The sequence below is a fragment of the Balaenoptera physalus genome, assembly GCF_965194825.1.
Source record: "Balaenoptera physalus genome assembly, chromosome: 12".
Taxonomy (NCBI): Eukaryota; Metazoa; Chordata; class Mammalia; order Artiodactyla; family Balaenopteridae; genus Balaenoptera; species Balaenoptera physalus.
Genome location: NC_138897.1, coordinates 50364144 through 50380991, shown reverse-complemented (window position 1 = coordinate 50380991; position 16848 = coordinate 50364144). Strand labels below are relative to the sequence as shown.

Here is a 16848-nt window from a genome sequence, read left to right as displayed (position 1 = left end):
TTAAGTGATGAGCAGGGGCACGGTTAGGAAGAGAATGGAAAAGATCTTGGAAAACTGGGGTTTATAACATCCTATGTGATATGTATCCTCTACACAGCAAGCTTGGCCTGTGATTTTGCCTGATGCCATTTAATCAATAACATGGCCTAAGGTGCTATGGTTTCTGGTTTTTGGTTTTGGGGTTTTTTGGGGTTTTGTTTTGTTTTGTTTTTATGTTATTCTTGGACACCAATCAACTATAGACATCCTTATACTACTATTTTTTAAGAATGTACCCTTCATTAATTCCTATTGGTTATTTATTCAGAATTTAGTCCAAACACTGAATTCTCATTTTAAAATCTTCCAACATTCATTTTTGTCACAGAGTCTGTTGTAAATTCCTCTGTAAAAATTAAGTGGACATGCCTGTTAATCGAGCTCAGAGGTTCTCTTACATATGCCGTAAGTGAAATAGTGACAAGAAAGGTCCAGGAAAGAAAAGGCTTGAAACTGAAAATTATTTTCACCAAACTAAAATTTCACAATTGCATTCCTCAAGTAGCCAGATACTTTAGCTACTTTAGCCTACTTTCTGTTGAACCACCTTGGAAAGCAAACATGTGCCTATTCAACACCTACTATTTCTCAAACAGTGGTTCCATACTTATAATTTTAGAAACACCTGGAGAGTTTTTCATAATATACTAATGCCTGGACCAACCTTACCAGATTCTAAGTCAGCAGGTCTATGTTGGGTCCTTTAACTGTTTTATTTTGTTGCTTTGTTTTTCTGATTCAGAAGCACTGCCATCTGGGGAAACCAGAAATGTCAACTCAAATGTATAATTTTTCTGCAGATTTCATCAGCAGTAATTTGCACAGTGTATTCATTTTATATAACTTGTGAAATAATGCTGTTCTTAAAAATCAGAGTATTAGTAGAGGAGACTGGATTTTTTGTCCTGGCAAAAACCCAATCCTGTGTTGACAGTAGATAAGGCCTCTATTTTGCTCATCTATAAAATGAGATGTATAGATGAGATGACTCTTAAAGTTCCTCTAAGTCATAAATTTATTTAACCTATGTAATCCTACAGAATTAGATGTGAAAAAGAAACGTGAGTAGAAATGTTTATCACAATTTTTCTCAAAAGTATATAAGTCATATAAAACGCTAGAGAAAATGCAGAGCAAATCAAAAAGCCATAAATAAATGAGGTTAGTCCTTGAATTAAAAAAAAAATCCATACTCATAGCTGAATCTATCACAAAGGCCAGCAATAAAGTTATATAATGATTTAAGCTGCCTTGGTCACCACTTTTGTATAATTTCCTTGCCAATCAAGAATAAGCACAGAGACATGTCTAGAAAGTAGTTGTCAGTATGATGAGCTTAGGCAAAGAACAGTTTCCAGGGTGGGTGGGGTGAAACTTTTTTTTTTTTAGTGAGCTGTCATGTCTGTCTGATTAGGACGCTGTGAATCACTGTGTATTTGGCATACTCTCAAATGAAACATACATTTGCTTTTCTCCCTTTGGTCTCTCCCTCACTTATCATCCTGGGAAAAGATAAAATTCACAAACTACAGATGAAGATATTACTAGTCAAAAGAAACGTCCCATTTTAGAAGTACATCTAACTTCCCAGAATCTTATATTGGTTGGATGTCTTCAACCTAAAAATATTACCTGTGATAAAAGTCTCTAAATATTTGCATCGCTCTTATGTTCTTAAATTGTACTGTAAGCATATTTACTTTTTGCTCCATTGGGAAATGGTTGTAAATTAAGTATTAAATAGTGACTGCTAGAATTTCAGGTGGCAATGTTACAAACCATTTCTTTTTTTTTTTAATTTTTATTTATTCATTTTTGGCGGAGTTGGGTCTTCGTTGCTGCGTGTGAGCTTTTCTCTAGTTGTGGTGAACAGGGGCTACTCTTAGCTGCGGTGAGTGGGCTTCTCATTGCGGTGGCTTCTCTTGTTGTGGAGCATGGGCTCTAGGCGCGCGGGCTTCAGTAGTTGTGGCTCATGGGCTTAGTTGCTCCGTGGCATGTGGGGTCTTCCCGGACCAGGGATTGAACCTGTGTCCCCTGGATTGGCAGGCGGATTCTCAACCACTGCACCACCAGGGAAGTCCCTACAAACCATTTCTTAAACTTTTTAGATTATTTCTGCCTTTACTCTCTTGCACCCTTAATAACCCACAACAGTACCATACTTCCATTCCTCTGCTAATAAACATTATGATATAGATATTAATCTCACAATGGAGAATAAAGAAGAGAAATAGTCGTGTTTTTTTTTTACAGTAAATAGCTTCATCAAAGTCAGTTCTACAAGACGTTGGTTCTGTTGTCTCTGCTTTTTCATTTACTTTGAATGAGAGTCAAAGTCACTTCCTTTAGAGTCATTCAACAAGAAATTTTCCTTATTGCAAGTCTAATTTTGGACCTTGGCAATAAACTGTCTTCAATAAGACAATTCCATTAAAAGTGTTCTCCCCTGCCCACTGACCCTGCTGTACAGATTTCAGATTTCCTCTCATGACATTAGAGCAGCTCTGGTGTCAGCATCTCCTCCTTTTCTCTCTTTCGGGTCTTTATTTTTTAAATCCAAATATCTCCCTGCTCTGAAGAGCTCAGAAATCAGACACTGATTTTTAGATTGATACAATCAGGTAAAACTTGATTTTTTTCCAAGACTGCAGCTGGCTTCTCCTGCTCCTTTCATCAGCGACTGACTTCATTACAAAGTTCACAAAGTCGTGGCAAATCCAGGGTTGGCAGGTCAGAGAAACAGGCCATCTCCCACACTTGGCAAAAATGATCCTGTTGGCACATTTAAACCCATCTTGAGGTATGGAATTAGTAGTTTGGTTAAAATTAAAATCCACAATCACTAAATGTATCTTACCTTGTAAAATTCCTTCCCAAAGCAAAATTTTTAGTCTATGTAAAATCTAAAATTCTAACACATGTATGGAATGCATGTGTCAAAGTTTAATAATAAAATGCAAGATTTAGGTGTGTGATTAGCATTTACATGGAGGAATGCAGGTTATATTTCTGGCTTGCGGCCAGTGCCCATTTTCTGAAGAGTGAAGCAGCCATCAAGCTGTCACAGCAGCCTCTGCGTCTCTCCCAGGTGTCTTGCTAGTGATGGTTTCTATGCAAACCCGTCTATATAAAATTCTCCACCATTGCACCATAGCTCCTCCATGTTGAGACTTGCTCCATGTCACCCTAAATGCAGGTGAAAGTTCTGATTGCTGGTGAGATAATCTGGAATAACTTGATTGAATTTTGCAACTTCTCTGCTGGGCGGTGGTGGTGGTTTAATCATTATAATTGAGGAATCCCATAATGCCTTCCTGGAGATATCAAAAATCCTCCTGTTGGGACTTCGTTTCTGAGCGCGGGCTTTCTCTAGTTGTGGTGAGCGGGGGCTACTCTTCGTTACAGTGCGCGGGTTTCTCATCGCGGTGGCTTCTCTTGTTGCAGAGCACGGGCTCTAGGCGCGGGGGCTTCAGTAGTTGTGGCTCCTCAGTAGTTGTGGCACACGGGCTTAGTTGCTCTGCGGCATGTGGGATCTTCCAGGACCAGGGCTCGAACCTGTGTCCCCTGCATTGGCAGGCGGATTCTCAACCACTGTGCCATCTGGGAAGTCCCTCCTTCTTTATTTTTACAGTAAGATAATTCCTTTCACTTTCCACAATATATTGTTTTTAAAATAGAAGTTCCCAATCAAGCCCTTTAATTCTAGAATGTAACTGTCATAACTTTTAAGCAGGAGCCGTCTACTGTCCTGTTTAAGATTGCTCATGTTTGTAAATTGGTGCAAAAACTCAGAACTTGTAGAAATAATTATTATCATTCAAAAACAAGAAATATCAAGATATTAACATGCATGCTTGTAGTCTTATGGCTGAATACAATTTGCTGGAAAGCTCTGCTCCTAAACTCCATTTTCCTCCTGAGAAGCTGGTTTCAGAAACTGTGGAAGTAAACTTCTCTGCATACTTTTACTCTTTTAACAAATATTTATGGAGAACCTACTCTGCTGTGTGCCAGGCATGGAGGTAGGCTAAGGGGATACAGTGGTGAACAGGGGAGCTGTGAGCCCTGCCCTCAGAGGGCAGGTGGTCGTTATCTTATGACAGTGGTCGGATAAGTAAACAGCACTGCAGGGTGTGTGGAAGGGGCCATGGCAGCAAAGGGGAGCAGGCATTGGGAGCGCCCCCCAGCTACTCCAACCTGGACTTTATGGAGGTGGTGGTCGGGAAGGCTCGGCTAGTGGGTGGGAACGACCTCCAAGCTACTCTCTGAAAGATGAGAATTACCAAGTGAAAGGAAAGTGGAGGAAACGGCAAGTGTGAAGATCTGCAGGAGAGACATGGAGACACTGAGAGAAGTCTGATCTGGGGTGAGTATAGAGTTTGAGGACAAGAGTACCAAGAGATAAAGAAGAGCCAGCTTTTGCAAACTTTTTCTAGAAATACTTTAAAATTTGGTTTTTTTCTAAGGACAATGGTTTCCAGTCAGTATAGCAACATAACAGGGGTAGGGGAGATACTACCAAGCCATTGATGTCCACTTTGATGTCAAATTTCTTAGACTAGATTATGCTCCCAGATAGGCAGAGACTTCACAAAACTGCCTGGCATCATTCTATGTTGAACATCTTTGTTAGAAAATACGGACTATGGTCACTGCGGCCATTTCACAGATAAAAATGAAAAGCATCTTTGTAGGCAACTATCTGCTTTTCAAAACAATTACTGATGCAGCAAGAGAGGCTGTATCACTTCAGTCCACCCCTACTTCTTCCCACAGTTGTCCATCTTTGGCAGTCTCTATTGTACAGCTGTCTCTTGAGGCACACCCCGCCTACCCCCATCCTTTACAAGTGAAGCAGGGAAATTGTTCTGGATGTTCAGATGCTCCAGGGTTGGAAGATCTATAAAAAGTTTCTTAAGCCGAAATGGCCACCCCCAACTCAGCCTCACCAACCCCCTTTCATGGCAGTGGAATATGTGATGCTTTTCACATCGCCCTGAGAAGTAAAGCTGAGTAAATGCGGGATGGCTGCCTTGATTCCTAGTTCACTGTGTCTTTACATTGTGTATGGAAAGGGCATCAGACTTGGAAGTCAAGAGACTTGAACTTTACTGCTAGCCTTGCTACCCAGCATTTCTGTGATTCCAGCTAATAGTGTAACCAATGGAGCCTCATTCCCTTCCTCTGTGAAACTGGAATCACACTCTTGCCTCAATGGCTTTGAAAGGATATGTGAAATAACTGATAAGAAAAAGCACCTAACGTAAAACTTAATAAGTAATAACAGCTGTCATTTGTTATGTACTGTGTCTGGCTATGCTACATATTTTATTTAATCCTCATAAGACCTCTTAATAGGAATTACTTTTCACTTTCTATGGGTGAGGAAAATAACGTCCAAAGGGGTTAAGCAGTAACGTGCCTAAAGCCACGCAGCTATGTGGTGGAGCTGGGATTTGAACCTGGTTCTAGCTTATACCAAAGCCGTGCTCTTCACCCCAATGGTTCTCTCTCCTCTTCCTTCCTATTTCTTACATTCCAACCACATAGTGCTATAAATACTGAATAAAAACATTTTTATCACAAAAACCTAAATACATACTTACATATGTATCATGCACATAATTTCATGAACAACACATTTTTGTAATATAATTAAATTCAAGTAATAATTCTGTCCCACCCTGATATAATTAATGTCTGTCCCATTCCCGATACCATCATCCATGTTCCACAGACTGCAATCCTGTTGTGGTTGCTCAAGCAAAATAGACTCAGCTGCTCCGGGCCTCTCACCCCACCAGCAGCATGAAGCCTTCTGGGCTGCCTCAGGTGAGTAATGAGTGATTAAAGCCCACAGAGAAATGAAGCAGGGCCCTGACAATAGAGCTGCCCTAGAAAGAGACACTCAAGCCAATTCCAGCAACTGCAAATGATTTATTGGGAGAGCCCCACCCCACCAGACCCAGCAATTTCCCATTTGTCCCTTTCCAATCCTGCCCCCCCCCATGTCTCCACCCTCCCGCCACCTGCTCTTCTCAGACACCTCCCTCTTTTTTATGGTGATTGCACCTCTGCAGCTCACACACCACACACCACACCCTGTCTACAGCACTAGCTCTGGCTCCAGCAGATCCTCTCTGCCCCAACCCTAACCCCCTCCCCCTCCCCCCCACCTTAATGAAGCCTCCCATTAATTTGCCCTCCTTGACTCCTCCGCAGACAGTTCCCACCTAGATTCTTCAGCCTGCCTCCCTGTATTTCCCTTTTTGTTTTGGATCCTTTCCACATTACTTCAAATCACAGCAAACTGGATCAACTGAGTAAACCTCCTGGAAGACTCTTCCCAGAGATAGATCATCTTGCGAGCATGGACTGCTAGACTCTCAACTGGTCAGTCCAGCTCCCCGGGTCATGAGGCAATGCCTTGTGTAAATGCTGCCTGATGTCCATTCTAGTACAGATAGACGACCATTTACCACTGACTAACAATTAAGATGGCACTTATTTCCTTACAGTAACCAACATAATAAGAATAAGAATAACTTCAAATTATTGGTCCAGAACTCGTTGTGTGGCAGATGCCTTTCATGTAGTTGCTCACTCAATCCTCATAACCATCCTGTTTAGGTAGGTATTATTACCCTATTACAGAGATATGCAAAAGAAGACAGGAAGAAATGAAAGACATGTGTTTGTTATCATAAGGAATTAAGTACCAGAAACAGATGCAAACCCAATCTCTCCAAGTGTACAGCCTGCCCATGCTTCCTAATGCCTCCAACATCTGCTCTTCCCTCCATCCAATACGAGCATCTCTATCCTCTTCATCACAAAGACTGGAAACCACATAGCAATTGGTGGTTGCTCCTTATTCATCATGCTCCTTAAACAATTCCTTGCTAGAATCCTGTACGTTGTATCTATTTAACACTTTTTTTAGTTGGTCTCTTTTTTCCCTTCCCACTGTAGCTACCCTAGCTCAGGCCTTCATTACCTTTCTCCTAAACTGTCTCAATGCTCTTCTGATTCTGATTCTGATTCTGATTCTCTCTCTCTCTCTCTCTCTCTCTCTCCAAATCCAGTCTTCACACTGTTGCATATCCCTCCTACTTAAAAAAAAAAATCAATATCTTTCTTCTGCCACTTGAATAAGGGAAAAGTCTCACCCTAGCCTTAAGACAAAAAAAACCTTTATAAAATGAGATCTGGCCAACGTGTTGTCCTATTTACCTAAAGTGGTCAAGTGGTAATAAAATATCACAGGGAAGATTTGGAAACAGAGACCAACCACACAAACAGATTAAGGATCAGGACTAAAATGTTTAGAAGGACCTGATTCCATAGGAAGAGATACTGGGGAGGAAACCAAGGCTAAGCATCACGTAGATAGGTGAGAGTTATTGAGGGCCATAAATATTGTAGTGGCAGGAAGAACATTCAGAAGGAACAGATTCATTCAGAAGATATTGCAGACACAGGACTGGAGCAACTTAATGACAAATATGGGTGGTGGTGAAGGAAGTAGGGAAAAGAATGAGTCAGTCTTTAGCACACCCACAAGCATTTTTTAGTGGATAAACAATCTGATGCCTTGTAAAATGATGGGAAGAGAGTGACAATGGATATTTGTGAGGAAGAAGAAAAGGATTAATCCAAATGTTAAGTAGTTAAGAAACAATTTTTTAAATTTAGCAAATATTATAATGCGCATTATGTTGAATCTGGCTAGGTCATGGAACAAGAGAGAGAGAAGCTCATTCAAGTTCGAATTTAGTGTTCTCTGAAAGGCAGGGCTGTTTGAGAAAGCACTCTCTTGGAATTTTACCCTGGTAAGAACAAATCTGAAATATATGTAGAGTATGTTTGCTAAACATCACCAGCCCTAAAAACAACTCTGGTACCAAACTCTGTGTACAGAAACACAAACAATTCACCTTTTTATTTTTTAATGTATTTTTTAACTTACACACAGTAAAATTTGCTTTGTGATAATTAGTTCTAAGCATTTTGTCAAGTACATTGAGTCATATTCAGCATCAAAATCATCATAGGGAACAGTTCCATCACTGTCTCCCCAAATTTCCTTATGATGTCTCTTTGTAGTAAGTTCCTCCTCTCACTTTCAGCCCTTACCCACTGATAAGTTCTCCAGTCCTTTGGTTCTGCCTTTTTTAGAATGTCATATAAATGGATTCCTATGGTATATAGTTTTGGGGGTTTGGCTTCTTTCACTTAGCAAATGCTTTCAAGGTTCAACTATGTTGCTTGTGTATATCAAGTCTGTTCCTATTTATGGCTGAGTAGTATTCCACTGTATGAATGTACCATAGTTTGTTTATCCAGTCACCCATTGAAAGACATCTGAGTTTTTCCCAATTTTTAACAATTATGAATAAAGCTGTTATAAATATTTATGTATAAGTTTTTGTGGGAAAATACATTTTTATGTCTCTTGAGTAATTAGAGTGGCATTCCTGGGTCATATTGTAAGTATATGCTTAACTTTATAAGAAATGACCAAACTGTTTTCCAAAGTGGTTGTACCATTTTGCATTCTCACTAGCAATAAATGAGAAATACAGTTTGGATCTCTTTGTGTTTCAGTTAGGGTAATACCTGTCAACCTAATGCTAATTAGCCTATTGACTAATTATTTCTTCAGCTGTCTCAAGTCTTCTAATGAGACATATAATGTTGTTCTTCATCTCTGTTACTATACTTTTCATTTCTAACATTTTAATTTTATTTCATTTTATCATTTCCATCTCTCTGCTGAAATTCCTATCTGTTCATATATGTTGTCAATCTTTTCCTTTAGAGCCTTCAACATATTAATCATAGTTATTTTGAATTTCTTTTCTGATACTTCTATCATTTCTGTCATATCTGAATTTGATTAGATTGACTGCTTTTCCCTGGGTAGTTTACTACTTTTTCTTGCCTCTCTGTATGCTTCATAATTTTTGGTTGAAAGTTGGACAACTTATGTAGGAATAGAAACTAAGGCAAACAGCTTCTATGTTTTTAATAGAAGCATATGTTTTAAATTTTACTAGACCTTTTTGGGGGGCAAATTGGGTTAATCTAGGAAGGGGCTGAATTGGGTCTGGGGCTTCTTGTTGCTATGGTTAAAATCAGCACACCACGGAATTCAAATTCTTCTGGAGAATTCTTGTGTTTAGCATGGGGACTGATTTGCAGGGGATTTTTTTCTCAATATCTGCTTTACCTTTAGCTTGAGGTTTCCCCTTTCTACCATGCCTCAGAGAGGGTCTCTTGCTCCACACTCTTGCAACTCTCTCAGCATTATTCCACTGTTACTTGTTGCTCAATGCTTGTTAGTGTGGTGGGACAGAAGCGGGTGGGGGAATCTCTGTTATTCTGATTAAGCACAAGGTTATGCAAGCACTGTGTCCCTGAATATTGAGGATGCGGTCTTTTTAGTGCTCCACTTACAAGCTGTAGTTCTGGGCTCCACACATATTCCTGCCTTTCCCCCAAAGCTAGAGGGTTTTTACTGTTCCCTACACACAGTTAGAATGGTTTTCCCCAATGCCATAAGTGCAGCAGTGTTTGCCACTCCCCTGCCTGAAGTTTTAGGCTCTTATTCCACAGGGGAGAGAAGCAGGATCTTCATAGGGCTTCATGCCTTTCCTATGGAGACTAGGAAAGTCTGCTATTCCCCTCCTCCTCCCCTACACCATTAAGTTTTCAAGACTTTCATCAGTCTTTTTTGTGAGAGCCTGGTGAGATTCCTGGAGGAGAGTTTGCAAGAGGGTGTGGACCTGTCCTTCTATGGCCCCAGGGGCTCCATGCTCTCACCAGCTCACTCTTGACTTCCCAAAATCCCTTAACTGAATTCCTTAGCTGGATATTCTCAGTGTGTGTGGTTGCATCTGCCCCAGGTAAACCAGTGCTCACGTCCCTCTCTTGCTGGAGGTACTTTTCTTATCTTTCAGGTTACTTAGTTGCACTGTGACATCAGGCCTCTCATGGGTTTAAAGTATAGTCATGAGTTTGTAGTTTGTCTGACATTTTGTGTCACTGCTGTAAGGGTAAGAATGATGCTCTTTCTAGCTGTCAACATCCCATGAGAAAAACAGAAAGTCTTCATATCTCTTTTGAGCCACCATATGCTTGTAAGATTAGAGCCCTTGCCCTTTAATACGTTAGCTTTAAACAACACATTCGTCTTAAGCATCTGCTTTGTTTATTAACATGCAGACCAAACTTCATTTATACAGCCAGAAGTTCTTCACTAGTTACATCTATTTTATCACTGTAGAACCCAGATTATCCTTATACGTATCTAAATTGTTAGGTTGAAACAGTAGCACGCTACATTGGGAATCGGGAGAACTGGTTTATCTAGTCTCCTACTAATAGTATGACTTTGAGTTTTACTTTAATGTCTTTTGATCTCAACTTTCTCATCTTCAAATTAGGAAGTTAAGGTAGATGGTCTTTATAATCTTTCCTAGTGTAACAATTTTTGAAATAGTCTGTTATTTTTATCATTTTTTTGGTTAATAACTCAACTGTGCCCCATTATATTTAGTTATTACCATGAAGTTTCCCCAGAATAATGACTCTACAGCACAGTGGTTAAACCAGCAATCCCAGGAGTGAAACCGCCTGGGTTCAAATTCTTACTCCACCACTTTGACAAGTTACTTTTCTAAGCCTCAGATTTTTTATATATAAGGTGAACATGATAAAATAATACACAGTTATTTTAAAATACAGATGTATATGATCTAACACAGAGCCTGTAAGAGTTATTACTTAAATATCTTACATTACTTAAAAGTCTTCCAAAACAGTAGCTGAAAATCAAACTGGGAACAGACACATGACTGCTCTCTAATTGAGAACAACAGGGAAAGAAGGTTGACTGACATTTGCACATGCCTGTTTGGAGCTTAACATCTGGGACTTTTTAAGAATTCTCTTAACATTAAGAAAAATCAAGACTACACCATGGTACTACAGTTTTGGAAAAAGGACTATCCTTACCAAGAAAGGGTGTGCTGGTCATTGTATTCTTGGATCAATAATTTAAAGTTGCTGGCCTAAAGAAAATTGGCCACAAGTATGAAATGACAGTCCATATTTTCTTCCTTTTCACATCTCATTAAAAAAAAAATCTTTTCTGATGTCGACTGGAAAAAGATGCACAACCTAAAAGTTGAGAATTATGTTTTATTCAAGGGAGAGTCTGAGGATGTAAGTTAATGAACTTAGCATTTTTCTATGTATGGGAAGATGCAAGAGTCTTGGCTCATTGAAATCACTCCTTTGATATGCACCTTAACTATCTAGGGCCAGTGTCCTGTTTTCTCCATCCTGAATCCCCTCAGGGTACACAGTCAGGGGTTGGCTGCAGTGTCTGATGACTTAATGGTTGCAACACCCTTTGCTTACTGAAATGGCAGGCAACATTCTTTGTCCACACTGAATAGAACATTTCTGCTTGATGAGGTGTACTTTGTTCTGATTTTGAAGAGTAATAGAAAGAACAAAGAAAAGTAAAAAGGAAAGATATTGGTAGATTTGAGCCAATTGAAAAAGAAGAAAGCACATGGTTGGAGAACAACAGCAAAAAATATACTTGATTAATTTTTAATAACATTAGAGAAGCGGCTCTCTTTTTTGAGGTTGCATCATTCCCTTCAGGGAATCAATTAAAAATACAAATTCCAGATCCCTACACTACCAGGTATTCTGATTCATTTGATTAGCTAGGCTCAAGAAGTCTATTTTAACACCCTCCCTAGGTTACTCTGGTGTGTTTTCAGGTTTGGAAACTGCTACTCGATTATCATTGGTCATTAACCATGTTTTAAAGACTAATTAAAGTGTAGTCTTGAAAACGTCCATAGTCAACCATCACAGAGTTAAGCCTAATATGAGTAAGGCATTCACAGAAGCCAGCAAAGGCTCTCCCAAAGGTCAGGATAATGAAATGTGGGCAAAGCTATAAAATGAATCTTAACATAGCCCCAAGTTCCCTGTGTTGGGTGCTGGATGAATCCTAGGCTCTTTCATCCTCTCCTACCGTTAAGAACTCATCAGTCTCCTAATCCCTATTCTTCATCTTGACAGCTTCTTTTAACCTAAGACTCCAAGATTAACAACACTCCCCTCAGCTGCAATTCTGGTCTTGATCCTAAACTGAAGTTCTGACTCTGTTCCATGTTTTAGTCTTACTTAAGACCAATGCTAACAGAGCAGCAGTCATTGAGTCAGAAGAAAAAACAACATGGCAAATCAAACACTGACCATTAAACTTCATCCTAGAAGTGCCACACCTCACCTCATTCACATTTCACTGGCACATGATGAGAAGTCACAGGAAGTGTGCAGCTGTACATCACCTCTGTGACGGCTTTCCCTCTGCACCCCCTGCGGGATCTCCTCCATGATCTGTGTATTGATTGATCTATTTTCCCTCTATTTTTAAACAGATTTATCAAGGAATAATTTACATACCATAACATTTGCCTATTGAAAGTACAGAATTCAATGATTCTTTTAGTAAATTTGTAAGGTTGTGCAACCATCTCCCCAATTCAATTTTAAAACATTTCCATCACTATGAAAACTTCCCTCACGCTCTTTTCTAGTCAAATTCCCACTCCAACTCCAGCCCCACGCAGCTAATTCTCCTCTTTCTGTCCTTATAGATATCCATTTTCTAGATGTTTCATAGAAATGGAATTTTACAAAATATTGTCTTTGTGTCTGACTTCTTTCATTTGGCATGATGTTGTTAAGGTTCATCTATGTTGTAGTGTGTTTCAGAAGTTTTTTTTTCCTTTTTATTGCTGAATAATATTCAGTTGTATGGATATATCACATTTTGTTTAGTCATTCAGCAATTGATGGATAATTGGATTGCTTCCAGGTTTTTTTGGTATTACAAAAAATGCTCCAATGGGTGTTTGTGTATTTATCACTTCTAGAATTTTCATTTAGTTCTTTCTATAAAATTCTTTTTCTTGGGACTTCCCTGGTGGTCTAGTGGTTAAGACTCTGAGTTTCCAATGCAGAGGACGCGAGTTTGATCCCTGGTCGGGGAACTAAGATCCCACGTGCCAGCATGGGACGGCCAAAAAAAAAAAAATTTAAAAACAATTCTTTTTTCCTTATTCATATTCTCCATTTTTGAGCCATTGCCAACATATTCTCCTTTAGTTCTTAAATGTATGTGTACTGATCCCTTGAATTCTTCAAATATATTTATAATATCTGATTTGAAGTCTTTGCTAAATCCAACCTGCAGGTCCACTCAAGAGACTGTTGCTATCGACTGCTGTTTACTTGAGCATGATTCACACCATGTTCGTTTTGCGTGTCTTGTAAATTGTTTTGTAGAAAACTAGACATCTTAGATAATATATGCTAGCAACTCTGAATTATTCTTTTCTTTTTTATCCTCTGAAGGTTTTTTTTTTTCTTGCTGTTTTCTTATTGTTGTTGCGTTTGATTGTTTGTTGTGGTTTTTTAATCTACCCACATTTAATCTGAGGAATTTGTCCCCCCTGTGGTGTGAGGCTACTGATATGTCTGCTCAGATTTTTTATTTTTATTTTTTAACCTGGCGTCTTAGGAGCGACCCTTGGGTTTTCATAACTTAATGGTCAGTCAGAGATTGAACACAAGTTGTACTCAACACCTCAGGCCCATAAGGATCTCCCCTCTGCTGGTGAATCGTGTTTGGTTTGAGGAGCTCATTCGACAACCAGGCAGTTTTCGGGTCAGCCTGGCTTATTTTGTGCTGGCCTTTCTCGGGTCTCCACCACACATACACACAAGTCCCAGACAGTCAGGGATGTGTGGAATGTTTCTCAGGTCCATCAATTGCTATCTCCCTGCTACATATCTTTCTAAGTCTTTTGGTGTGCTACTTGCCCCAGCCACGACTGCACCTTTAAGCTAGGGGAGTTGCTGAAGGCTCTTCCCTTTTGTTGCTGGATGAGATTTTTTCCAGCCTCCACCCAAATAAAGCCAGCCCTCTCCAGCAGTGAAGGTGTGGGGGTTTTTTTATCACCCGAACTGTGATGGGGCAGGTGCACAGCCCCAGGTAAAACTGCGAGACTCCCATCCCACTATTTTACTGAATATGTGTCTCTCACTTCGTTGTTTGCTTTAGTAGATTTCCAGAGGCCTGAAACAATTTTTTTCACACTTCTGTCGGTTTTATAGTTGTTTTTGGGAGAGGGGACTTGTCAACCTCTTTAATCCTGTCTAGTTGGAAGTCCTGCTTATTTTCCCTTTATCCTGTGATCAATTCAACCTTCCACAACACAGATGCAAATATATTGGACCAAAGCCTTCAGGGTTTTCAGCAGCTTATTTGGCAGAATAAAGGGCTCATTATTTACCAGGATCCAATCTTCAGAAAAGGTACTTAGGGATGATAAATAGTATGGTTTTTTCTTTCCTAAAGGCATTAAGTATTTCTGGAATGAACTTGGCCGTGTGAATCACATTTTTTCTTTTTTCTTCTTATAAATAATAAAAGAGCAACAGGGCCTGTAACAACCCAAATGAACAGTTGCATTAAATGGAGTCGCTCATTGTCTCATTCTGAAAACACTTTCTTTACTTAATTTCCAGAATACTTCCTCTTCTGTTACTTCACTAGTTATTCTTTCTCTCCACCTGATCCCTGAATTTTGTGTGTCCCAGGGCTAAGTTTTCCAGTCTCTTCTATTCATTGTCTACACACAGACAAATTCATTCTCAGGGGTTTAAGTACCATCTTTAAGCTAATGAGGCCCAGGTATGCACCTACTTGACCTTTCTACTTGGATATTGAGTAGATAGTTAAAACCAAACATATTTAGAACAACTCTTGGTTTCTGACCATATCCCAAACATGCTCCTCCCATAATTTTTCCATCCATCCAATTTTTCTGGCCAAAAACTTAGGAATTGTCTGAGTTGTCTCTGCTCCCTTTCATTTCACATCTAGTCCATCAGCATGTTCTATGGTGCTCGTAATTCAAAATATATCCAAAATATGAACTGATAGTCTTCCTTCACGGCCACCATCCTAGACTAAGCTACCTTTATCGCTTACCTAGGCTCTTGCAATAACTCCTAAAATGTTCTCCCTGCTCCCATATGGTCAGTTCTCTTTTTTAAGATGTGAATTAAATCTTACTGTTACTTAGCTAAGTCATTTCTTGCAGAATAAAATCCAAGCTTTGCACTATGGACTGGTCTGGCCCATGCCTACCTGTTTGTCCTATTCCACTCAGTCACCCTGACCTTCTGTGCCTTTCATATGCACATATCTTCCCACCTCAGGGCCTTTGCACTCATTCTTTCCTCTGCTTAGAATGCAATTCCTTCCATTTTTGCAGGATCACTCCCTCAATTTATTTGTGCCTATCTATAACGGCAATTCTACTGAAAAAAAACAGGCTCTTGAATGTTTTGATCACCTTATTTAGAATATTGCCCTCCCAATACACTCTCTATATTAAGCTACTCTATTCTTTTAAAGTACTTTTTCATACTTAGGTTTACATTATATACTGATTTGTTATTTTATTATTGTCTGTCTCCTTATTGTAATATAAGCTCAACAGGGCAGGAGGTTTTCTATAACTTACTTGCTGGTCTATCTCTAATGTCTGACACTTAGTAGATACTTAATACATATTGATAACTGAAAAATATAAGGAGAAGAATAAATTGCATATAGTAGAGTTATATGGAAGGAATTGTGCACCTAAATGTCTCTGTATTTGTTTAAAGTAAATGAGCATTTTTTCTATTTATGATGCATCCGTATCATTCCTAACAATTAGTAAATTTCTTTATTAATTTTAAAATGACGAAATATGACATGCTAATTGTAAAAAAAACTAAAGATGAATAAATAGAAATCTCAGTGATCTCCATTCCTGAAAGTTTACATATACTTTGTCCATGCACACACATATGTTTAAGTGTATATATACACACATACTTACATAAATTCCATACATGCATACATATTGAGGTTGTAGAGCCTATATTCTTCCACAGCTTTCTCCATGCACATATAAACATATATACAGATCTATAGAGCTTTTGTCACTGTTGTGGGTTTTTACAAAATTAGCACCATACAGTGAACATTCTGCATCTGCTCTTTGTCATAAAATAACACATCTTGGACAAGCATCCAACACAAATATACCTAATATAATATTCCTTAATATGTGTATAACCATTTGCTTTTTGATGAATATTCAGATTGTTGCTATTTTTTTCTGATTAAAAACAATATTGTGACATATAAATGTACTTACATCCTTATATATTGGCCCTGTTATTTCTATAGAATGGATTCTGAAAGTATCATCATAAGTGCTCTCTTCTCTTCTCCTTCTAGGCACACAGTAGCATTGTCCTTCCTGGGTCTCTTTTGGTTAGGCATGGCCACGTGGCATGCTTTAGCCAATAAAATGTGAGCAAAGGTGATGGGTGTCGCTCTGAGAGCCATTTTAAGGTCCAGGGCAGGATTTGTCACATCCTGTTCCCTCTTCATAGTGATTGGAGATGGGTTCCCTCTTAGCCTGGGTCCTTAAGTGACTACCACCAGTCCAGTCCACCTGTACTGCTATTAGCCCAAATAAACCTCTACTGCCTTAAGCTTCTGACATTTCTGCTTGAATATGCATTATAACCTAACCTGTCCTAACAGATACACTTTCAAGGAGTTAGATTTTTGTGTCAAAGGACAGTGTATTTAAGAAATTTTAATAAGTATTGCCAAGATACTTTCCAAAGAGAAGGTAGCATTCC

The 16848-nt window shown here is 39.1% G+C and overlaps 1 protein-coding gene and 1 long non-coding RNA gene across 4 annotated transcripts in view; one reads left to right on the top strand and one right to left on the bottom strand.

Annotated features, from left to right (window-relative positions):
* The window catches only part of LOC309639213, a 38101-nt gene extending 21824 nt beyond the window's left edge, over positions 1-16277 (bottom strand). For all 3 annotated transcript variants that reach the window (XR_014251517.1, XR_014251518.1, XR_014251519.1), the window contains exon 1: positions 5723-16277. This is a non-coding gene — a long non-coding RNA (uncharacterized lncRNA). The remainder of the gene's footprint in view (positions 1-5722) is intronic.
* The window catches only part of LOC309639137 (desmoglein-1-like), an 888370-nt gene that overhangs the window by 726188 nt on the left and 145334 nt on the right, over positions 1-16848 (top strand). The window lies entirely within an intron of this gene.